At 40.6% G+C, this 25,533-nt stretch overlaps 1 protein-coding gene across 4 annotated transcripts in view; it reads left to right on the top strand.

The window, feature by feature from the left end:
- CALD1 (caldesmon 1) overlaps positions 416–25,533 on the top strand; it is a 218,687-nt gene continuing 193,569 nt past the window's right edge. The window contains exon 1 of one of the 4 annotated variants that reach the window (XM_021079167.1): positions 416–436. The gene's annotated coding sequence lies outside the window, so the exon portion shown is untranslated. Of the gene's footprint in view, positions 437–8,489; positions 8,619–13,507; positions 13,528–25,533 lie in introns of those variants that run through there. The other 3 variants (XM_021079166.1, XM_021079173.1, XM_021079168.1) reach the window with 3 other exon arrangements.

Raw genomic sequence — 25,533 nt, 5'->3', positions numbered from 1 at the left:
AATAAATAGTAGACATAGAATTAGAACCCAGCTCTTAAAACTCTTGATCCGTTGAACTCCTCTGCTGGCAAGTTTAGCCCCATACTTGACCTGGAATAGTATGTTATGCTTGCTTTCTCTTTTAGAGCGAGGTTTACTGTTCATCACAGTCATTTCTTCTTTTTGCTGGGTACATAATTATATTGCACTTCCCACCTTCCCAAGCAGGTAGAGGTGGTCACGTGACTGAATTCTAGCCAGTGAAATATGCAGAGTTTATATACACTACTTCCAGTCCTGGACCACAGAAACACTGCACCTGTCATAATCTCTCCTTTTCTCCAATTGCAGAGAACCCCAAGGACCAAGAAAAGGGTGAAGTGACAAGATGGAAGAAACATTTCCTGAGTGACACATGCAAAGCAGCCTGTCAACCACCATCTTCATAGGACATCTTGTGAGTGAGAAAGAAATTTCTGTTGTCTTAAGTCACTGGGGTTTGGGAAGCTCTTTTTTAACAACAGATAGCATACCCTAAGAAATCACCCTTTAGGAGTTCGCATTGTGGCGCAGTGGGAACGAATCCGACTAGGAACCATGAGGTGGCGGGTTCCATCACTGGCCTTGCTCAGTGCATTAAGGATCCGGCGTTTTCGTGAGCTGTGGTGTAGGTCGCAGACGCAGCTCTGATCTGGTGTTGCTGTGGCTCTGGCATAGGCCGGGGGCTACAGCTCTCATTAGACCCCTAGCCTGGGAACATCCATATGCCACAGGTGCGGCCCTAAAAAGACAAAAAAAAAAAAAAAAAAAAAAAAAAAAAAGTCACCCTTCAAACTAAAGCCTAAAATGGGACTACAAGAGTGATAATCAAGTGGCATAAATTTATTCTTAAGTAATCTATTAAACTATATCCCCTATGTTCTTTATTGATAACCTGGATGTAGACGTTGATATTCTCATTGAATTTAAAAGGATATTCAACAATGTAGACTCAGTGTATCTTAATATCAACAAGGCATTTTGAATAAAATGGTGAAATAGGGGTATGAATAAAATAATGAAATAGGGGCACCACTCAACGAATTCAAAGTTGCTTAAGCAGTCATACCCCAGATGATTAGTGGACACATTTAAGTCTACCGAGGGTTCTGCAACTGAAATATTGGGCTATTCTCTTAGCCTTGTTTTGGCCAAATTTGTATCATTGTCTTGCATGAGGATGCAGTGGGTATGCTGATCAAATGTGCAAGTGACACAAGTCAGGGGGGGATAGAAATAAAATATTAGATAGTTGACAGGGTCAATAGTCATTATCATGATGAGCTGCAGTGCTGGCCAAAACCAGCAATGTGAAATGTAAAAAGGATAAATGCAAGTCCTTGTTTTTAGGTCCAAAAATGAATTATAAGAATACAGGATGGAGAACATGTAACTTGGCAGTGGTAGATGAAGAAGGCTCTGGGGGTCTTATTTAACCAAAAGCTCAATTTGACAGTGCGACACGGCTCCAGAAACTGAGCTGCTCTAATGGAAGCATTGTGTGACCATCACGAGGCACATTAGGCTCTGCGCTCCTCAGATGAAATCTGGGTATTCTTTTTAATTATAATTTTAAAAATCTGTGTATATTGGAAGAGTGAAAAACTAGATTCCACAGAGGAGGTGATAAGGATGGTGAATAAAGATGTCTCCTGCCTCTGCATCCATAGTCTACCACTGGTGACCTAGTTAGTATTTGCCTCATTTCTGCAGCTTTGCCCTATAGTCTGTCTTAACTACTAGACTAGGCATTAATGGAGGGGTCATCATAATTATAGCACCAACAGTGGTTGTGGGTGACATTGATTTTTTTTTCCCATGTGTAAGGCACTTCTTGAAATGCTTTACATATGTTATTTAACCTTTGCCGTAGCACTATAAAATGGATTCTACTAGTGACCCCCCCTTTTATGGATAAACTAAGACACAGTGGGTTTAAGTTCCTCAGTAAATGGTGGAATCAAGGTACAGTTTCAGGCAGTTTGACTCAAGGACTGGTAATCTTCAGCCATTGCTATATATCTGATCAAATGCTGAAACTCTCAAAACTTAGGCACTCATGCTCAATAATTTTAATGAGGGAGAGAATAGTACAGAGAAACCAAGTTTGTTTGTTTGTTTTTTATTACTCAAATGAATTTATCACATCTGTAGTTATATAATGATCATAACAATCCAATTTCACAGGATTTCCATCCCATAACCCAAGCATGTTCCCCTACCCCCCACACGGTTTCCTCCAGAGACCATAAGTTTTTCAATGTCTGTGAGTCAGCATCTGTTCTACAGAGAAGTTCAGTCTGTCCTTTTTTCAAATTTCACATGTCAGTGAAAGCATTTGATGTTGGTGTCTCATTGTATGGCTGACTTCACTAAGTATGATAATTTCTAGGTCCATCCATGTTGCTAAAAATGCTGGTATTTCGTTCCTTTTAATGGCTGAGTAATATTCCATTGTGTATATGTACCACATCTGCTTGATCCATTCCTCTGTCAATGGACATTTAGGTTGTTTCCATGTTTTGGCTATTGCAAATAGTGCTGCAGTGAACATCGGAGTACATGTGTCTTTGCGCAGAGAAACCAAGTTGTAGAGAGGACCAGAAGGGGCAGAACTTCTCCCTGATGAGTACAGGGAATTTGTCTAGTGCCCACTGCCTATAAGAAGAGAAACAGGAGTTCCCAACATGGCTCAGCAGTTAACAAACCTGACTAGTATCCTTGAGGACGGAGGTTTGATCCCTGGCCTGCCTCAGTTAGTTAAGGATCCAGCAATGTCATGAGCTGTGGTATAGGTTGTAGATGTGGCTCAGATCCCACGTTGCTCTGGCTGTAGTGTAGGCTGGCAGCTACAGCTCTGATTGGACCCCTAGCCTGGGAACTTCCATATGCCATGCTTGCAGCCCTAAAAAGACAAAAAAAAAAAAAAAAAGAGAGATACACTCATGAGGTTTTGATACACCTGCACAACTATAGTGGTCTCATGAATAATAATTCTCTATTTTTTATAGTAGTTTTTAGTTTTCAAAAGTATTTTATCTATCTATCTATCTATCTATCTATCTATCTATCTATCTATCTTTGGCCGTGCCCACAGCATGTGGAATTTCCTGAGCCAGGGATCAAACCTGTACCACAGCTGTAACCAGAGCCACAACAGTTACAGTGCTGGATTCTTTAACCCATTAAGCCATGAGGGAAGTCCTCTTTATTTTTTATTGAGGTATAATTGACATATTATATTAGTTTTAGCTGTCAAAGGCATTTTTAAAACCCTTAATGTCCTTTAATCCTCCAAATTGCTTTGTGAATTAAGCACGGCAAGTTTAGAACATGGAAACAAGCCCAGAAAGACTATACTTGTTCATCCACCCATGTACTTATTGAACAAAACATTTATTAAGTGTCTATTATGTTCCAGGCGCTACAGCAATATCATAAGAACTTTGTAAAGCAGGTGTTATTTCCATTTTACAGATAAGGAAATGGAAGACCTGAAGACTGTGGCAGCACCAGTCATGTGAAAAACACACAACTCACATACACACACCCGACACATATATATGTCTAGGCCTCACATTACATATTTTTCTTTGAAAGGTTGGAATCGGAAGGGTTTTCTTGCTGCCTCACTGTTAATTTCACAGCCCTGTGTGCTGGAAAGGGATTTTCATGATATCTAATCAGCAGTCCAGCTCTTGGTTTCCAGTGTGATGTTCTTACCATGAGATAGGTTATGTGAAAAAAATATCAATGCGACAGTCATGCCAAAGAGAGCCATCACCAACTGTAGGGATAAACGTTTTGAAATAAACACCTATTAGAAAATGAGATCACACTTGGAAAGTGCTTTGAGATCTTTGGTGAAGTGTGGTTGGGGTAGGTGGGGGAGCGTGCTGGAACACCTTCCTTCTGTGGGTTCCAGACATTCCAGGCTCCCAGCCTCCCAGCTGTGGAATGTCCTGGAATGTGCTCGAATCGGGGTGGGCTGTGGAGCCTGGGAGCCGTAGGGCTCTGCTGGCAGGGGCTGGTCGGGACCTACCTGGGATCTCTGGTGTTGTTCAGCAGCACACACTCCCCCCCAAGGTCTTGGAGGTGAAGAAACTAACAGGAAATGCAGAACTTGTATCTGCAAGCCCCTGAAAGCAGAGGTCAGCCCAGAGCTGAAAGAAGACAGTGGTTCTTCTACACCTTCTTACACATATCCACAGTGTCAGCATAGTTTCCAACAGAGGCTCTCCCAATGCCTCCCTCAGCTCTGTGCCCAAGGAGAGTTAGAAATGCTGGGCCCCGTCCCCTTCTTTCTTGTAGATGAGCGGTCTTCTTAAAGGTTAGCACTAAAGAGAAGTTGTGGGAGGCAGGCACTGAAGGGTAAGGAGGGTTAGCAGTGGAAAGAGAGGCAAAGTATTTGGTCCTCCAGCCCTGCAAGTTTTGGGGACACGCCTGCTTACCTCTGCTTGTTTGTGCAGACCACAAAAGGCAGCCTCTCTGCAGCAGCCGTTCAAAGTTGTGTCAATAAAAGATCTTTCAAGAGGAGTTGGAATGCTTATCAGGGGAAAGATTTCCGTTTCTCTCCAGGGAGGCCTTAGAAACCTCTGCATTTCCCAGGACTTCCCAGAAAAGAGTAAGGGGGAAGGAAAATTACTGCTTAGACTGCAGTTGGCAATGGGTTGGGGATCAGCCCTCTAGGCCCTGGCTTGGTGCCTCTCTGGAGAAGCATCTTTAACTTTCATTGCCAGAGGGTGTTTTGCTTCTAGAGAGTGGAGGAAGAGATAGGAGAGGAAATAAAAGCAAAAATGAAAAACAAAGAATTCCTGAAGGTCTGATAAGCAGTTCAACTATGCACCAAAATATAAATATTTGGCCAAATTAGTTACTCCAAATGCTTCATATTTCTAAAACTGAGCCACAGTTTTGTTATACTTTGAAGTTTTTCAGCTCTTGACAATCTTGTGCAAATCTCAGGGGTGTGGGGACTGGAGGTCATTTCCCTCCCTGAGATCCCAGCAAATAACTTAGCTTCTTTTCTTTGATGCCTGGTAAAGTGATTTTGTTGTTTTGTTGATCATCTCTTTCTAAAGGGACATGTTCTGTGTTTGTGCAGTCACTCAAGTCAGCCTTTTATCAATGAACAAGAAACAAGCAGCATGTGCTGGAAAATATTTCCTTGGAACTGATCAGAAAGGTCTGATGGTTATTAAAATATCTGCAGCCTAGTATAATCTACAACAGTGCTAATAGCCTAGTTTCTGCTCACCTTTTGTTGAATTCACCTTTTGAAATTTGCATGACATTAGTCATAGAGTCTCTCACAAATATAGGACTCAAATCTAATTTGTTTATGCTCTGGCATGGCAGAAATCACTGTTCCGTTGGGGAGAAAAATGAACATCCGTAAACTGTGTGTTTATATGATCCTCAAGCAGTTGGTTAATTTCCTGAGTGTAGTTCTGTTACCCCAAACCTGGATTCGCCTTTTGGTTGGTGTCAGGCCAAAAGACACAGCCAAGTCAAAGATGGGGAGAAGAAAGGATTTATTATTGCTTGCAGCAATTAAGGAGAACATGAGGGCTCTTTCCCAAAGCAGTGTTTCCTTGAACCACAAAAATCAGTGACGTTTTAAGCTAAGAACACATGCATATTCATGAGACAGCTTGGGCATTATGCAAAGTTTTAGCTGATTGAAGTCAGGAAGGTTAGAAAAGGTCAACATCATCATTCCTGAGGTTCCAGTTGATCTGGTGGCTTCAGGCTAATCTTTACCATTGAAATAGAACTGGGAGCCTTGACAAGTGGTATATTACCTTTGCTAGTGTTACTTCTCTTGCCTTAACAGTCTTTGTTTCTGCATTCTTTTGTCCCTTAAGAGCATTCATTTCTTTTTTTATAAGGTTTTTATTTTTTTATTGTAGTTGATTTACAATGTTCTGTCAGTTTCTGCTATTACAGCAAAGTGGCCCAGAATATACATGTATATTCTTTTTCTCACATTATCCTCCAACATGTTCTATTACAACGGACTAGATATAGTTCCCTGTGCTGTTCAGCAGGATCTCATTGCTTATCCACTCCAAATGCAATCATTAATTGCTAAGACCTGTTCAGGGGTACTCATTGTGGCAAGATCACAAAATGGCCTAGGCCAAAAATGGCTTCTCTTATGTCAAGAAGGTCAGGCCTGGCTTGCTTTCTTCTGGGACCTCTTCCTTATTTGCTTACAGTTCTCTAATAAATTTAATGAAAAATAGCCAATCAGATCAGTTGTTTACTATCATTTTAAGAAGCAGCGAGATGTTTTAAGGCCTAGAAAACAGTGGACCTCTCTTTTCCTATAGCACCAATGTTAAATTAATTAGACAGGGAAGCTGTTAGACGGAGGTGGCTTTGGTGCCTTAGTAGCCTAACCTAACCCCAAAGCTAAGCCTGAAGATACCTCAAAGTTAAGAAACCAAACCTAAGGACAGTGATGAAAAACAACCAAGTAGACTTCCCCAAATATGACAACCACTTAAACTATAGCCAATGAGATAATTTTCTTGCTTTGCTTCTGCCCCTTCTCTGTCAAGTCTCTGCTGAAGCCCCTGTAGGTGGTGAAGCACTTCAAACCACTTCTGGTTTGGTGCTGCCCAATTCAAATTCACTCGTAAAAATGTGATATCCCGCAGTTTATCTTTTAACCAGGGGACCGTCAAGGCGGGAAGGAGAAAGAACATAGCCCCATGGTTAAGCTCTTGGCCAATGGGAAACTTTTTTTCTAGTAACAGTTCATTGTACTTGATAGTAATGAGAACTATTTTTTGTTAAAGCAGACAATGAGTGGTATTACCCAGAATACCTAGAACTGTCACTTTCTAGGCAAAGGAAAATGCCGAAGAAGTATCAAGCCTGCTCTCGGGCCTGAAATCTTTTGACCTTATTCCCTGGAAGCAAGATCAGGGACTGCCTCCAGATATTTCTGGTGGGGATGCATGTGTAGCTCAGAGTTCAGTTCAGTTATTTAATGGAGAAAATCAGAGGCCCTGCCTCTTTATAGAGTTTGCTTTAAGTATTTATTCTAGTCTCTTCTATCAGGAAATATTTATGTTTGGGGATGGGGAAGTTTGAGAGGAAGAGAGCAGGACTGGCTGCATAGTTTTTGTAAGAAATATTGGAGATACTGGAACCACAGGAGGTTCACTTATGTGTGCAGACACTTCCTGAATTACTCTGAAATGAGGCAAAACCGACGTAAGCCAATCCCGGTAAGCTCCTCAGAGCAAGATTCTTGAGGAGACATTATCTCTTGCGTCTTCCTGGTCACCATCACGTCCCTTCCCTAAAGGAGCCCCTCCCTTCCCTGGACCAGCTCCTCAGTTCCTGCCCTTCCTAAGCCTGGGAAGGCCCTTCTATCTTGGCTCTTGAGAAGGCAGGTGAAATGCCTCATCCTCCAGGAAGCCACTCTAGAGGGAAACTCATTCTCTGAACTCTCACAGACCTTTCCTTGCACCCCTTCATTGTGTCATAGCACAGCAATGTCTCTTCTCATCTGATCCCTTCCTATTTGATTTGTAAGCTGCTAGAAGACAAGATCTGTGATAGACCCCAACTTACAATGGTTCAACTTAACGATTTTTTGACTTTCCAATGATATGAAACCGATACCTGTTCCGTAGAAACCCCACTTTGAATTTTGAACTTTTCCTAGTGATGCAGAGCCCAAGACTCTCTTTCACTGTTGGGCAGGGAGCACATCTCCCAGTTAGACATGCGATGAAGAGGGTAAACAAAGGATTCACTCAACCATTCTGTACCCACACAACCATTCTTTTCACTTTCAGTACACTATTCAGTAAATTACATGAGATAGACAACACCTTATTACAAAATAGGCTTTGGGTTAGATGATTTTGCCCAACTGTAGGCTAAGGTAGGTGTTCCGAGCATGTTTAATGTAGGCTAGGCTATGCTATGTTGTCTGGTAGGTGTGATGTATTAAATGCATTTTCAATTTATGGTATTTTCAACTTATGACAGGTTTATCTGGATATAACTGCATTGTAAGTTGTGGCAGATCTGCATCATACTTTGTTTCTCCTCACTGTTTATGTAGCACAGCACCTCATACCTAAAAGGCACACAGTAAGTGTGTGTTTATTGATGAAATAAATGCATCCAAAGTCAGATCTACTGCACAGCAGTAACTTACAACCTAAATATTCATACAAGTAAGGATGAAGAAAGTCAAAACTCCACTTTATAAGTTTCAAATACTACTTTCCTTATTTTCTCTATCAAATTCAGTATCAAGCATCTTAAATTTGGTCAGAATCAGTTGAGCAGTTTAAAGTGTAATAGTTTAAGTAAACATTTTTCTTTTCCTTTCTTTTTTCTTCCTTGGGAACAGATGACACTTTGCTGGACAAAAAGGAAAAATATCTGGGTGGGAGAAATTGGGTGGGTCCAGTTAAGTCTGCATTCCGCTACTGGATTTAGTTGAAAATACCAAGCTGTTTTCAAGAAGTCTGGATTAAACTGACTCCCTCACACTGTACTCGGGGGTGCCTTCCTTGAAGAATTGAAAGCAGAAAGATTTGGGAGCTGAGAGTTAAGCTGAACAAAAGGTAACTATTTTAAATCAAAACATATGCACGAAGAGTGGACTTAACCTAAATTCCAAGGGGCAATTGCCACTCGGTTTTCACTCCTCAGAACTATCTTCTCTGATAAATTTTCCCCCGTTACATTTGAAAAGGATGGGAGGGGGTGGTGCTGTTACTTTGCCATTCCTTAAAATAGCAACTTTAAATATACTGTCTCCTTTTAGTGTCCTAGTACCTTTTATCTCCTGATCATCCTTTGTAATACCTGCTGTGATGTAGCCTTAATACGTAAGTAATGAGAAGATGAGGGGTTAAGTGGTAGAAAAATTAGAAGAAAAAACGAAAGTAGAAAACACAATTCCTGTCCTTTTTGCTCAGTTTTCAAGACTTTGGGGAGACTTGAGAAGATTTTTGGTGTTGGTGATAGTGTAATTTATTTTCCAATTTGTAATGGATGGTGTTATCTGCCATGGTTGTGTGAGTTTGATGAAGCAACTCCTCTTAGTTGGGGAGAATCTGTGGGGCAGTCAGTGCAAAGAGCCTAACTGGGCTGGAATCTCCAGCAATGGTACCTTTGGCACTCAGAGCTTAGATTCTATCATTTGGATATCTGGACTTAATGGAAGGAAGAAGCTGGTGAGAAATAATATCTGAGAAATTGGAGATTAGTCTAATGAGACAAGAGAAATAAAAAATAGACTTGTTTATTTTTCTTCACAAATACAGAGATATGCCTGTCAGCCTTGGCACCAACTATGGAAGTGACACAGAGGTACAGAGCAAGGAATGGGACTTTCAAGGCCCAAGGAATGAAATGAAGGGTAGATGTGGAATGGATCCAGCCTAGGAGGCTTTCTGGGTACAGAAGGGCAAGATGAGTCCATAGCCAGGGGCCTAAATAGTCATTCTAACTTTATGAAGGGATTCTATGTAGCCAACCCCAGAGTGGGCCTTTTCACACTTCCAGAAAGCACCAGGAAGGTTTAGTGGTGCCAAGGAAATACACAGATTTCTGAAGTTCCAGAAGTGCAAGAGTGGATGTCATTCTGGAGTCAGAGAACAGACATATGTTTCTAGAGCTCAGGGTTGGACCAAAGAGGTTCTCTGTCTCACAAAAAGAACAGATCCTCAGACCTCTTTAGGGAATGCAGTGCACAGCAAAGAAGAGCTCTCTAGAAGGGAACCAGTAGATCCAGGTCTACCAGAGCTAGAGAAGTATGCAGAAGTAAAAGAGAGTGATGCCTTCAGAAACCCAGAGCAAGTGATCTGACACTTAGACCACTGGGAACCCTGGGTGAGGATAGTGCTGCATCTCGGGATCTTGAGACCTAAGAGTTCTCTGAGTGAACTCCAGTCTATGACTTTCTCCAGCATATTTCTGCCCATTGATGATCAGCCCAAGTTCTAAACCCCCAATAAAATGACAGCAACCCTTTACCATTGTCTCCAGACATCTGGCCTCCTTCCTTCAATCTTCCTCTTTTTTTTTTTTTTTTTTTTTTTTTTTTTTTTGTCTTTTTGCCTTTTCTAGGGCCACTCCCACAGCATGTGGAGGTTCCCAGACTAGGGGTCTAAACAGAGCTGTAGCCGCTGGCCTACACCACAGCCACAGCAACACAGGATCCGAGACACGTCTGCGAGCTACACCGCAGCTCACGGCAATGCTGGATCCTTAACCCACTGAGCAAGGCCAGGGATCGACCTGCAACCTCATGGTTCCTAGTCGGATTCGTTAACCACTGCGCCACGATGGGAACTCCTGATCTTCCTTTTGATCAGGAAATTCCTTTTAAAAAACCCTACTTGTTGCCACGAATATTCTTTGCTATTTTCTGCTCACTTAGAGCTTTAGTAATCCCAGTGCTTTCTCTATCAGTTAGGGACCATTCAGGAGACACACCTCCTAATAGTTATTTGAATGGAGAGAATTTAATATGGTAAAACAAAAAACAAAACAAAACAAAAAGCTGTTAATAAGATAGGGAGCTGTTAGAAGGTAACTAAAAGGATAGAAGGAGAACTCTGAGATACCAGAGGAAGCAACAGGAAGCAGCTCCCACTCCTGAACAGAAAAGACAAAGTGGGAAGATTGGGTTATTAACATTTAGAATCTGAAAGGAGGACTCCCTCCAAGATGAAATCCAGATTTCTGAGGAGAAGAGACTGCTTGGCTGCTGTTGGTGTCTCTTGGGAGTAGCCTTGGGAGACCTAGATTTCTGAGGAGGGAGGAAGGATCCATTGTCTGGGGCTTGGGTAGAGGGTTGATACGGGACGTGCTAGGAGAACCTGCAAACTAGATTCAGCGGCCACTTCAGGAAGAAACTGGTGCTGCTGGAGTGGCACAGCATTGCTGGGGTGACCTTAAGGCCTGCCAGTAGACAGGAACAGGCAACCCTCTTCCCTTCCTCCATTCAGCCCCGTGGTCTCCCTCTGGCGCCCCCTATTGTCAGAGTGAACAGGGAGCCTGCAGTCAAAGCGGAAACGTGCTTTCAGAGTCCCTGTCCCAGAATCACAAAGTGGAGTAGAGGAGGGTGGATCTGGGCTTGAGAGGTAACACTTTAATAACTGGCACACGCTCCTCATAGCTTCTTGGGAAAACACCTGGCTCTTTCCTGTTGTAATCATGTATTATTAATTACAGCTGGAATCATATTTGAGGCCTTTCCAAGCACCTTTTTTTTTTTTTGAAGAACCATGACTTTCTCCCCTAGAATTTAAAAAATTCTGCCTTAAAGCCCAAGACATATGCCTGATTATGCTTATCCTTTCATTCTGAGCAATTAAAAATTTTAAAAACCACCTCTACCTTTTTCCTGAGAGGTGAAGACAAGGCAAGAACTGGTCTATCCACTATGTGTAATATATATTCAGTGATCAATTCTAGATCTTACTCCTGTTGTATTGTCTTTTAACTCTCACTTCTCATTATCATCTCTCCCCCCCCTTTTTTTTTGTCTTTTTAGGGCCGCACCTGCGGCATATGGAGGTTCCCAGGCTAGGGAACAGCCTACACCACAGCCACAGCAACACCAGATCCAAGCGGAGTCTGCAGCCTACACCGAAGCTTGAGGCAGCCCTGGATCCTTTAACCCACTGAGCAAGGCCGGGATCGAACCCTCATCCTCATGGGTGCTAGTCAGTTTCCTAATCCACTGAGCCACGATGGGAACTCCTCATTATCGTCTTTTTACTGGGACATTCAACTCCACGTTTTCCTTTCTCTTCCAAACCTTTACTGTTGGTAGATAAAATTATAAGTCTACTGTCTATGCTATAGAGTCCTTTGATTCCTTGTCCAAGGCTCATATTTTTTTTTCAGACAATGTCATTTATGCAGCATTTTAAACTTAAGAGGTGTGGGGGTAGATTTCCAGGAGCAAGTTAATAGGAATCTTCAAGTGGCAGAGGAATCATGAGAGTAGACCTGAGAGCTTAAGTGAATAGCTTTCAAGAGCTTGGTGATCCATCTTTGGTATTCAACTTGGACAGAAAATGCTTATTTCACATAGGTTAAGTAGGGCATCTTGAGACTGTCAGAAAATGAATCTATCTGCATAATGCTAAAAAATCTGTTATTTAGTCAAAAGAACCAGTCAGATAATTTCCAGATTAATTTACTTTTCATTTCATGTTTGCATTTGCCCATCCAGCCCAAAACTCCCAAAGGAATAAATTACTATTTCAGGAGGTAAAGGTTTAGTTTCTCTTAGCTACCTAAAACCATCCAAATTATAAAAGTAAAACTATCTATTGTAGTGATACCTTCATAAATCTACTTCCAAGAGCCAGAGAAGAGGCATCAGGAGTGGGGAAATTTCATATGTGTCCATGCATGTGCAGAGTTCAGGCTCTAGAAGTAAATGTCTCAAGAATGTGTAACTGCTGCCGAATAACGATGTAACTTACATTTTTTTGCCAGTAAATCTCGAGCCTGATTTATGTCAGATTGGACTATAAATCTAATTTTTGCACCAATTATCAAAAATAAACTACAATCTTGAATATATTCCATTCTTCTTTTCAGAGAGAAAATAAAGAATGGAATATTATTTTTGGGACCATGATGCAAACTCTATTGGAGGTTGGGGTTGGGTTGGGAGTCTGTCTGGAGAAGACAGCTTTGAAAAGAGAACTTGTAGTTTGAAGATCTAGAAATTATGATAACATGATGAAGCTTGGGCCTGAGTTCTCATGTGAGAAAATAATGAAAAAAGCCATCTTAATGCTTCCAGGGGAAAAAAAAAAAAAAAGCGTGCATCATCTTCTTTACTAAAGCGATGAAATAATTGATCTGTGAGAAGTGGATTCTCAGAACTTCCTACCCTGTGTGCCCCTCACCTGTGCCAGGTGCCACCAGTTACTCACTCTAAATTTGTAGAGCCTGGGCAATGCAGCGCAGTCCTGCAGAGTCACCTGGAGAGCGTCAGCTTTGAAAACTACTGATGTCTGGCTCTATACAAGGAACGTTAATGCAGCCCAGGCATTGCTAGTTTTGTTGTTATTTTTTAAGCATACCAGTTGAGAAGCATTTGCCCAGATCAACTGCTGTGGGAGCAGCCCATGCCTCATGAGAACTGTGGAAAGTCCATTGGCAGGGCTGTAGCGGCAGGCTCTTCCCCACTGCTGCTGCCGGGTCTCCTCCCACACTCTTTAGTCTCCTGCCTTGTAGCACTGGCCCCTGACTATAGATTACCTTGAATTGATCAACTCTGATTTCATGCTTCTAATTCCCTGATGCCTGCTACTCCTCCCCCCCCACGCCCCCGTCTGCTCTGACTCCAGAAACTTGTATTTTCCTTCTGAGTGCTTATCCCTTCTCTTGCAAAACGCTGGCCTCCTGATTTCCCAGCTGCTCTTGCAAGCTCTTCGTTGAGGTGGGAGTCTGCTTCAGCTCTATCCTTTGGGGCCGGAGGCTAGGACCTTTCCATAGGTAAGTCCTGAATATATTTGTTCCGCTCGTGACTTCTGTGGGATGGGATGAGATCGAGCCTATCCATGTAGATAGTACTCTGCTTGTTGTAGGAAATATCAGTGGTGCAACTGTGAATCAGATGGGCTTGGATTTGATTCTTGGCCAGGGAATTCACAACAGAGAAAGAGACAAGAAGGCAGGAGCCAGGTTCCTGAGTGAGGACCTAAGATATGGAAAGGAGGACTGTTATAAAGGGAATGATAAGTAATATAATCTTCTTTAGGTAAATCTGGAAGTGTATGATAAATGTTAGTATTGGTTATTCTAGCTTGCACAACTGCCACTGTCATTTTTTAAGTTCTGCAACCTCTTTCATGACTTTTTAATAACACCCTTGTCTCAAAGTACAAGCCCAGATGGAAGTGTACATTTTTTAAAATGTCGATAAAATGACATATATTCTCCTTTTTCACAATTCAAACATTAAAAGTAAACTAAAACACACTATTGACTCCATGCCTAATCTCAGGTACCTGAGTTAACTGAGTTATAGTCCTTCTAAGTGCATTCACATACAAAAACATACGAATATACTGTGTAATAATAATTATGTAATACATATGATTTTATAATATGAATATTATGAAATTGATCCACGTGTGTATATGGGAGTGTTTTATATATCTGCTATCATGCCATACATATTATAAAACTTCTTTCACTTAACAGTATGTAATGGAGATCTTTGATTTCACTACATATAGATCTATCTAATTCTACTCAACTACTAAACTGTATAAAGTTAAGATGTTTCTAATTCATGAGATTACAAGCAGTTCTGCAATGAATAGCTTGTATGTGTGACTGAAGGTTGCTTTAGGGCGGATCAGGAGAAGTAGCATTGTTTGGTCATAGTATATACGTATTTTTTATTTAAATGGTTATTGTCACGTTCATACTTCACCTAGGAATGCAAGAGAATACCATTTCACTATACCCTAACCAACACTGATATTTTAAATCTTTTTTTTCTTTCTTTTTTTCTTTTTTTTAAATACTTGCAGCATATGGAAGTTCCCAAGCTAGGGGTCAAATCGGACCTACAAGTACCGGCCTATCCCACAGCCACAGCAACATGGGATCCTTAAGCCACTGAGGGAGGCCAGGGATTGAACCGGCATCCCCATGGTCACCATTCAGGTTCATTACCTCTGAGCCACACCAGGAACTCCATTCTTGTAAATGTGAGCTGGTATTTCTTTATGGTGTGAAAAATTTTTTTCACTATTGAGGTAGAGACAATATGCTTCATTATTGTTCCAATTTGCATTTCTTTGACTGCAAGTGAGATTTAACATCTTTATAATGTGTTTATTTGTTACTTGTAATTCCTCCTCTATGAATCCACTTTTCATATTTTCCCATTTTTCCATGGGGTGGCTTATGGATCTTACTGTTAGAGGAGTGCTTTTATCTATTATGGATTTTGATCAAGGTGACTTCAGGGACACCATTCATATTTCAGTTTACAAGAATGGCTCCCCCTGGTGTGTGCAGTGCACAGCTTGCACAGCCATACTTGGCAGTTCTTTATATTTCTTTTGTGATGAATTTTGTAAATATTTTATCCTTAATCTGTCTCCTGTCTTTTAACTTCGCCTGTGTTATTTTCCATAGTAGCAAAATCAGGTTTTTTTAGTCAGTCTATCAGTCTTTTCCTTTGTGTTTGTTTGCCTTCTTAGTCTTGTTTAAAATGGTCTTGCCTACTCAAGGTAGTAAAACATTTTCCTGTATTTCCTCTGATCGTTTTCATAGTTTTTCTATGTTTATGTCTTTAATGTATCTGAAAATTATTAGTGAATGATGTGAAGTAGGGATCTAAACATTATTATTTTCCTAATGAGTAACCACAACTAATGGTCCCAACAAATTATTGATAGCTATCCTTTCCCTTTATCTAAGATACTGCCTTTATTATATACTCTTTTTTTCCATACTCCTGAATCCATTTTGGGGATCTGCATTATGTTCTTATGATTAAAATAATATTTGGAGAAGGTATTCACTTAGCTATACTAGGATTATCACTATCTATTAACAACAGAGAGGTTGAGACTGAAATAAAAATCCACTCTATACTGGCTTTAATTCATCATATACAACTTGATCTTTTTTTTTTTTTTTTTTTTTTTTGCTATTTCTTTGGGCCGCTTCCTGCGGCATATGGAGGTTCCCAGGCTAGGGGTTGAATTGGAGCTGTAGCTCCTGGCCTACGCCAGAGCCACAGCAATGCAGGATCCGAGCCGCGTCTGCAACCTACACCACAGCTCACGCCAGCGCCGAATCGTTAACCCACTGAGCAAGGGCAGGGACCGAACCTGCAACCTCATGGTTCCTAGTCGGATTCGTTAACCACTGCGCCACGATGGGAACTCCTACAACTTGATCTTATAGTAAACTATGTGTTATAAATTATACAGAGTCCTCACTTCTGAAAGGAGGCTAAATCAAGCTCGGTAATTCATTCATCATCTTTATGAAGCTCCACATTGAAGACTGCTGTTTAGATACTTTTCATAAAGTCAGAACTGGTGAATCTTACATGATGTTTATACACAAGCTCCTGGTGCCCAGTTAGGATGACAACCTGTTTTTCTTCTTCCTTATTACTGTGCTTTACTTGAAAATTCTTAGTTTGATTTAACCACATATATACATTAATTCATAAATAGTGAATTAATAAAAGTTAATATATTTTTAACTTTAAATGAAATGATCACTTGCAACAAAAGTGCAAAGATATAAACATTTGAGCTTCTCTGTGGGGCCATGAGAACCTTAAAAGCAGGATATATCTAATAGCACAGTCAGATACATAGTAGGCACTACATACACATTCGCAGGATGAATGAAGCTGATACCAGGCTTAACTTTAAAAATCATTATTTATGATTTCTTTTTTCTAGGCTCTTTATCATTTGCTTCATTCAGAGTTGCTGTTTTGCAACCCCTACTTTAAGATGTATGATTTAGAACATGGTATGAATCTGGCTTTCTTAGCTAGAAAACTTTGAGTCAATTTAATCTTTTCTTTGGGATTTATTTAAATCCAGGTCTTAGTTATTTGTTTAATGGTTAAAAGAAAAAAAACCTGAAGTATAAATCTTATTGTCCATATTTGGTTTCCATATGGACCAAGTGAATGAAAACTCTACTTACTTAACTCTCCCTTCTCTTCAAGTAGCAGTCTCTACATGGAATAGAGTTAGGATGGCTGCCTCTAGAGTGGTGCAGTGCACAGCACTGTCCTCCTTCAACTCCAAACTGCATTCTTTGTCTAGAGTTCTCTAATCAGAAGGAGCTGCTTGGCTCTGACTACCCTACTAACTGCTGTATACTGGTTTGTAGACACCTAAACTTTTGCAGCTCTCTGTCCCTCGAAGACATTCCACATACTGCAAAGGTTATTCATTAAATTAGCCCAAAGTCTTCTGGCAGTTTCCTGATCTGAGTTCCTATCAGGGCTTTTCTTAAAAGAGTTCAAATAATCTCCTTTATGGGTATTTTTAAAATATGGAGCACAGTAAAATTCTTTTAGAAAGACTGTATAGGATGAGAGTCGCTCACTCACACAAGGCTTAGGACTGTTGACAGTGCATGAGCATCTACTTGATGACAGTGGAAGGTTTGCACCTGGAGTCAAACTTGTGGTAGAGAGATTCTGTTCGGTGTGCAAGCATGGCTTACATTTACCCACCCAGAAACTGCCTCCGAGGCTATTGCACATGCTGATGTTTTTGAATGATACTGGCTTATTTGAACTGTCATGTTCAAGTCTGTTCTTTTTTCTTAAAGCATATGTAAGATAATTCAAAGTCAAAACTCTTGGACCCCTAGATTCTTAGAACTGAAAATGCCTTGAGATCTCCTAGTCTAACCGTCTCATTTTAGAACTGGGATGACTGCCTTATTGACATGATTATACACACACACACACACACACATATATAGATCAAGTCATTATATATAAAATCATATTAATAATGAATGAATATTAATAATAAATTAAAATTAACATATTTAAACCTTAAAGGAACTGACCATTTGGGATCGGAGTCCAAATATATTTATAAACACATAAAGTTATCTCTCCTTTCTTTAAAATATCCATAGCACCCATCAGGCGTGTGTATGTGTATGTGCAGTTATCAGAATGTGAGGGTGGTGAGGTTACTGATTACCATCCATTAGACTGATAGGAATGGTTAAAATGTGGAACAGTTTCCAGCTACATGCAGAATTCTGATTGGCTGCTTTTTTCACTTCAAAGTCTGTTTAATTTTGTGAAACAGCTTCTTATCACATTTATTTATTATTTCTCAAAGAAGATGCTGGGAAGGATTCTGAGTTTATTGTTTTTCTCATGTTGACATATGAGAAAATCGAGTTCACATAGAGCTTGACATTTTCTTCCTGGAAACATATACTTAAAATAGCTCATAAGAGAGTCAACTCCCTGTCACTCCAGCTCAGCACCCTCTCCTAGTCCCTTCTCTTCCAGCCTGAGGGACTTTCACAAGAAGAAACTGATATCATATGGAAATTCCCTAATCAAGTGTTGTTTAAAAATCCCCATGGGACACTGAATTAGGCATATCCCCATGTGGCTGGAAATACATGCACACAAAATGATACTTGGGAAAAGACATGCAATACCCAAAAAATGCACAATTAATTGAAGAGAATGGTTGCCTTCAGTGGAGAGAAGATAAATAGGAGGATGTTGTGAAAACAACCTCAAGTTTTATGTTTGCTTCTCCCAACCCAGTTTTCCAAAAGATACCTTATTCTGACATTTAAGAAAAACTTTAGTGTTTTTTTCTCTCTCCTCACAGTGGAAGAATTGGAATTTCACCAATTTCTTTGAGATGACAAATATCAGAAAAAGTTCCAATGCTGCTAAAATCACTGTTCCATAATCTATCAAGAGTCAAGATCTCACAGGAAGAAAATTTGCAGTAGATTAACCTAAAGTTAAAGAAAATAAAACTGACAGCCAGGAGGCCACTTGGGTTTTAATCTCAGTTCTGTGCTGATAATGATAATCATTTGTCGCTAAGCACCTCTGAACAGTTTGTAAAGCGTGTTCACATTTATTAATAATCTATTTGATCTTCATATCAACTCTTTAAAGCAGCTCTTTTACAAAGGAGAAAACTAAAGCTCAGACAGCTGAAATGACTTATTAAGGTTACTTAACTTGTAATCTGTACTCTTTCTCTGTTCTGAGGGTAGGTTCTAAACCTGTCTTTGCTTTTCATAGATATTATAGCATTTGCCAGTTAACTTTATGGGGATGTATAAGAAAAAAGTGATAATATGGGTGGCATTTCATTGAGAATAAAATGCTAAATAAATCAGTGCTAAATAATCAAGACATAATAGTTATAAAATTGTTTTACAAATTAATATATTTAATGTACTAAAAAATATCTTTGGAATTCTCTTGTGGCACAGCAGATTCATTAGCTGTATTGTCACTTCAGTGGCTTGGGTCACTGCTGTGGCATGGGTTTGATCCCTGACCTGGGAATTTCCATATGCCCAGGGTGTGGCCAAAAAACTTAAAAAATTTTTGAACTAATTATACTTATTCAAGTATTAAATATATTAACACATAATAGATGTATTAAATAGAGTAATATATCAAATTAATACATGTTATGTGTAAATATGTAATTTATTTGTAAAGAAATTAATGCATAATATATATATACATAGTTATCACTGTTTGTATGTTTGACTTATTATTACTTTTGAAATATTTGCAACCAGGTCTTTACAGCTTATAAACTATCTCAAAGAGATAGTATGTATCAGGGACCTGGGAACACCCAACCTGGATCCCCACCATCACACACCCTTCTCTTTGGGTTTCTCAAGGGAAATGATGTACAGAATCCAGTGCTAGGTGAAGTATCACTTCACCTATTTGCTGGAGACCTGGACCCAAATCCAGGGTAATTGCCAAGTGAGCTTGGCTGGACTACAGCTGAATCTACTATTGAATCTTGGATTTTATTATTCCATTGAGGAAGAAAGGGTAGTCCATACCCCATGAGTCAGAAAAAATGAAGAGGGGGGAGAAGAGAGGAATGGCTGGGGGCTCTCCTGAGCATACCCAGCTCTCCTTAATACTCTGGTCTGGTAAAGCTAGAGCATCTGACCTCAAATAGAATCCACTCTAAGGCTTTAGTGTCTAGGGCCTAGATTAGCCCAGTCAGTCTCCTTGAACTTGACAGTCCCAGCACCAGTTTTCTTGAAGAGAAGAGTGCTGGATTGGGATTCTTGCTGAAAGTTCTCCTAGCTCACAGTTTCCAAAGTAAAAAGAATCCCCAAACTTGGGAATGGCATCAGGAAGTGGAATTCTCTAAAATTCATTCCTTCATTCCATAACATTTTGTTTAGGCATTATACTGTACGCTGGGACACAGAGATGAGTACTTGCTTGTGTGTGTGTGTATGAATAGACAGAGGAAGAAAGAGAAAGACAGTGAAACAGACTGTGAATAATCAATTGAAAGGAAAATTTCCCAGAAATTGTCGATTCAGTCGAGTGATTAAGAGATATAGAGGTAGTCTTCATCTGGCAGTAATTTCTAAGGACGTAGATTCCTATTGAATATGAGGAGATAGGTGGTTAAAAGTAACACACAAACTTGAGATCTGTAAGTTGACATAGTTCGATGTCGATGGTAGGACAAGCACAAAGAAGAGCTATAGAAAGAGGACTATGCCAGTGTTCCTCCAGTATTGTTTTGGAGAAGTTCTCCCAGCACTGAAGTTTTGTTCTGCAGATGGAAATATTCCTAAAGAGGGTCAATTTATCAGGCACAACAGATGAAGTGAAATCATCCCTCCCAATTGAACAGCCTCTTGGCTTTGGGGTCAACTTTCCCTAATACTCCCTTCTGTCTCCTGAGGTGAACTGCCCATTGGAAAATAGCTTTGGTCTAAACAGCCACCTCAATTTTCTATCTCGGGATATATTTTCTTTCACTTAAGAGATTAAGTTGGCACTCTCATTTCTAAATCAACTCTAGTCATACTCATTTGTCTGTTTTTATTATGGCTGTTGCTTCCCTACCTTCCAGAAGAACCTTGAAAACCAGGTGTCCCCAAAAGTCCATACATGGATAGTTCTGTTTGAGGTATTCATGCACAGGTGAGAGGACCAAAGTCTTAGGTTCCCTTCCCCCAGCCACCTGCACCTTTTAATTAGGGCAGCAACAACAAGACTCCAGAGTTCCTTCCTGGCCTAGATTCAATCACACTCACCACTCCCCAAGCACTCACTTGAATTCTCAGTTTTGGTACTGGGTTGTATACAATTGAACATAAATAGTTTTGTCAAGATAGCTTTCTCTTTGTACTTACAAATTCTAGCCCCCCCAAAGGCAGTGTTGGGGGTATTATAAATGAGCATAATGTGTGGCCCCTAATATAAGTATGGCCCCTGTTTTTAAAAGTTCTGTGCCTCATTTACCCCTACATCACTAGGACCTAATAGAGTTGACAACACACAGCCGGGACTCAAGAAATATCTGTTTGTTATTAATTCATTAACGATTAATTAAATAATTGATGAATCAGTTAATAATCTAGGAGGTAAAAATCTAAATCAAATCAAACAGTCAAGTCAATAATGGATACATGGAGGACGAGTGGGTCTGACAGCAGGTCCTGTAGGTCGTCTGAGAAGGGGTATTGACTGAGGGCTGAGATTTTAGGGATGGCTTTCAGGTAGGTTTCGTGCTCAGGTAAATGTTAAGAGGGAGAAACAAGATGACTGGAATCACTGAGGCAGGAGATGTGGGAGGAGCAGTGGTTTGTGCTGGGAATCGGAAGAGAGACACGAAGAGGGGTGATTATAGGTCACTGTAAAATGCCAAGCCAAGTTTTAACTTTATTCTTTTGGTGGTAAGATGATATTGGAAATTTCTGAGCAAGGGAATTCATGACAAAAGCAGAAGTTCAAAGCTAAGTATGCATTTAAATTTTTTTTTTTCACCTCAGAAGAGTTAATTGTTGAGAACATGAGAACAAGTGGGATTTTTTTTTTTTTTTCCCAAAATCCCACTAAGGTAAAAATGACCTCTCCCTGGTTGCTCAGGGTGAGCCTCACTGTACAGAATTTTTATGGCAACACCTACCCGGCTCTGCTACACTTCTGTGAGCACATGCGCGAAGGGGCAGTACAGTGTCTTATAAAATGTCTCCGTACTCCCAGGAGTGGGACAAATTTTGATGTGGGAAGGTGCTTCATAAATGTTTTTCCCATGAATAAGTACATGAGCATTTAGTTCACAAAGCAGCTTTACAAACACTTTACTTCATTTAATGCTTATATCTTCCCTGAGGTAGGTACTATTATTTTCTAGGAGAGATTTCAGGCCTGGGGCGGGGCGGGGAGGGGAAAGGGCAATATCCACATTTCAGGGAAAGCAAGTGGGAAAACCGAAGTGGCTGGAGAGGTAAGACAATGGGCAGGACACCAGTGGCAGGAGCTACAAAGGCAGAGCCAAGAGGTCTCAAGGGCCTGGGGGAGACTGCAGGGGAGTTCCCTGCACAGGGGTCAGACAGGACTGCTCAGAAGAGGGAGGAGCTGGAGTCAAAAGGTCCAGGACCCAGAAGAAGGGAGGTCATGGAGGAAGAGTGGACTGTGGAGAGACTCAATCAAAAATGAATTATTTGGAGAAGTTTGGCACAAGAAAAAAAGAAGGGTGAAGCCAAAATAAAAAACACCCAAAGTGATTTCTCCCCAAGCCTTGGACATGTGTATAGACAGAGGGCACTGACCAGTAGAGGAAGCGGAGAGCACGTGGGAGCAGGAGGTGAGGTGCAGCCGGACGGCCTGAGGGAAGGAGAAGTGCGAAGCTGCAAAGACATCTCAGGTCTCACACACGCTTGTTCTCTCTCTCTCAGGTATCATGTGATCAAAGCCCAGCATAGCTTGACCTGTGGTTAGATCCATCTAAGTTACATAATTTGCTTGTTCCAAACAGCTGACTTTCCCCGTGTATCACCAGACTCAACCATCTCTTTAAAAATATGTTTCTCTCTCTCTCTCTCTCTTTTTTTTTTTTGATCTTAAAAATAGTCTGCCCCCCAAGAGAAATCATTGCCTCTCAGATGACATTCTGCCAGGCCAAAGCTACAGAACCTCACCCAAAATAGATCAAATATTTTAAATGTTTGCTTATTTGCACGCCTCACAAATATGCCTGCAATGCAAAGCCAATTATGAGATTGGCTTTTTTTTTTTTTCCTGAAACGAGAGATCTGTTTTCTGGCGAGGAGGGGACACCAGGTCTTACCACATGGTGTTGGTTGGATTTCAGATAGCTTTCCTTTAGCCTGGGACAGGAAGAGGAAACACACACAGCTGGGTAAACACATGTGGAGCAAGGGGGTCTCTCTTAGAACTTGTCATCTGGGGGTCCATCTTGTGCACATGTGTGAGCTTCCCCATTAAAGCAGGGGTTCTTTAAAGGCAGGTGCAGTGTTTTTACAAGATTATAAAAGGCACAAAGCCTAACACTAAACCTAACACTAAATAGGTGTTCAGAGGGTGGCTGAAAGAATGAATGAACAAAACTACCCAAGAAGAATCCAGTTTCGGCTCTGAGTGACAAGAGGAATTTCGTGTGAATGGAACCTTTTTGCTTTATCTTCGGGTAGAGCAAATCCAGCTGAAAGGAGCAAGGGAAGAGTGGGAACCATCCAGCCATCAGCTCCAGATATAGGGAGACAGGAATTTCTTATACGGAGGCTGAGGGATTGTCCAGTCCTGTTGGGTAGAAGTGGGGAAAGATAACATTTGTCTCAGATGGTCCTTGCTCCATCCACCTGGTTTTCGGTGATCATGCTCTCTTTCCATTCTGTGAGGTCATCACATTTATCCCAGACAATCATGCCCTTCTTCTTCCACCTGGTGCCCTGTGAGACCAGCCCCGCTTTCTTTCTTCTGTGTCCCATCAGCGCAGGCTTTCACTTCAGTCACACCCTAGTCACAAAACAATTGGCATTAAGGCACCAAGGCAGATGGTGGCTTAATGTGTTAGCCCTTTGAAGAGTATCTATAGCTTCCACAGTTTCAAAGCCCTTAAGACAAATGGGTGACTAGGTCAAGTGCTTCACATTCAGGGCAAGTTCCCTCTCCCTGCTGGTCAAACTGGCCCTGAATAAAGGGTACCACTGACCGAGAGGACAGTGGGCTTTCCCAGTGTCCCATAGGTGAGAATTCTCATCTGTAAAGCAGTTTCTTTTTTTAAAAGTTTAAGAATAATACAAAATCTATGTACATGCTCTGAAGAATTAACAAATAATTGTTAATTGCTTCAGATCTTTTATACCTTGCAGATGAATTTCAAGTTCCTTGGTTTTTGTGGCCAGTAACATTCTCTCTCCCTTCTTATGGGCAACTGCTGTGTTGAATTTGGTGAGATCCTAGTTTACTGTTACACATATTCATAAAAATTCATACGAATAGAATCATTCCAACTGCAACTTGCTTTTTTTTCCACACGGTTTGTTTCCGTGATCAAATATATCTAGTTCATTCATTTTAACTGCTGTATAGTATTTCATCCTCTACTATAGTTTATATAGCCTCTCCCCCACTGACTGGTGTTGGGATTTTTGCCAAAGATACTGCTATTACAGACAATGCCTTTAAGAGCTGCCTATTACATGTGCTAAAGAACATGAGAGTTTCCCAAGAGGATATACCTAAAAATGGGATTGTTGGATGAAGAATACATAGGCTAAACACTAGGTACTGCCAAATCACCCCACAAAGTGAATATGGCAATTTACTTTCTTATCCAAAAATGTATAAATGTTATTAACATTTAGTTTTTCAAAAGTGTCTTTTTCTTTTTTTTTTTTTTTTTGCCAATATGCTTGCTGTGAATTGTTATCAGTGTTTTAATTTGCATTTTCCTGGTTACTAATGCGTTTGAGCATCAATTCTTGGTTTTTGGCCTTTGCATTTCTTTCTTCTGTGGCGTTTTATATCCTCGCCCCATTTTTCATTAAGTTTGTGTGTGTGTGTGTGTGTGTGTCACTGTCTCTTCCACACCCACCTCAACTGATTTTCAGGCATTCTTTGATATTTTAGATTCTAACCCTTTGTTTTATACATTGCACATATTCTCTTGACTTTTTTTTTTTTTTACTTTGTATGCGTTGGCTCTTCTTGATCATAAGTTTTTACATCTTGAAGTAACCAAATTTTCTTTAAATTTCTTTAGTTTAATTCTTACTTTGTATAGACATTAATTAGCTTCTTGAAAAAATGCTCTAAAATCTCAGCAACTTACACTAACAACCATTTATTTTTTAGCTCTTTTCAAAAAATTGTTTAATTTTTTGGCCATGCTTGTGGTATGTGGAAGTTCCTAGGCCAGGGATCAAACCAATGTCACAGTGATGACAACACCAGATCCTTCATCCACTTATCCACCAGGGAACTCCTCTTTTACTCCTTTTACATGAGGCCTGGATCCGTAGCAACTCTGCTTGTTCTGGCTGAGCTCACTGGCCCAGCAGAGCTCTCTGTGTCTCCTCATTTTGGAACTCAAGCTGAAGAGCAGCCTCAGTCTAGGGTATATTGGATTCCTGTACTGCAGTAACAGATTACCACAAACTGGGTAGCTTAAAACAACAGAAATTTATTCTTCCATGGTTCTGGGGGCCAAGAGTCCAAAATCAAGGTGTTTACAGGGTTGCTGGCTTTTTCTGGAGACTCTAGGGAGAATGTGTTTCATGCATCCTCCTGGCTTCTGATGGTCACTGGGAATCCTTAGAACTCCTTGGCTTTTAGGTGTATCACCCCCATCTCTGCTCTGCCTTCACTTCCCCTTTTCCTCTGTGCCTTACGTGTCTCAAATCTCCCTCCGCCTTTTGCTTAAAACACATTTGTCATTGGATTTGGGGCCCATGTAGATAATCCAGTATGAT

The sequence above is a fragment of the Sus scrofa genome, chromosome 18 (assembly GCF_000003025.6).
Source record: "Sus scrofa isolate TJ Tabasco breed Duroc chromosome 18, Sscrofa11.1, whole genome shotgun sequence".
NCBI classification, from domain to species: Eukaryota; Metazoa; Chordata; class Mammalia; order Artiodactyla; family Suidae; genus Sus; species Sus scrofa.
Note: the sequence above shows the minus strand (reverse complement) of the source record. Positions and strands in the feature narration are given on the sequence as shown.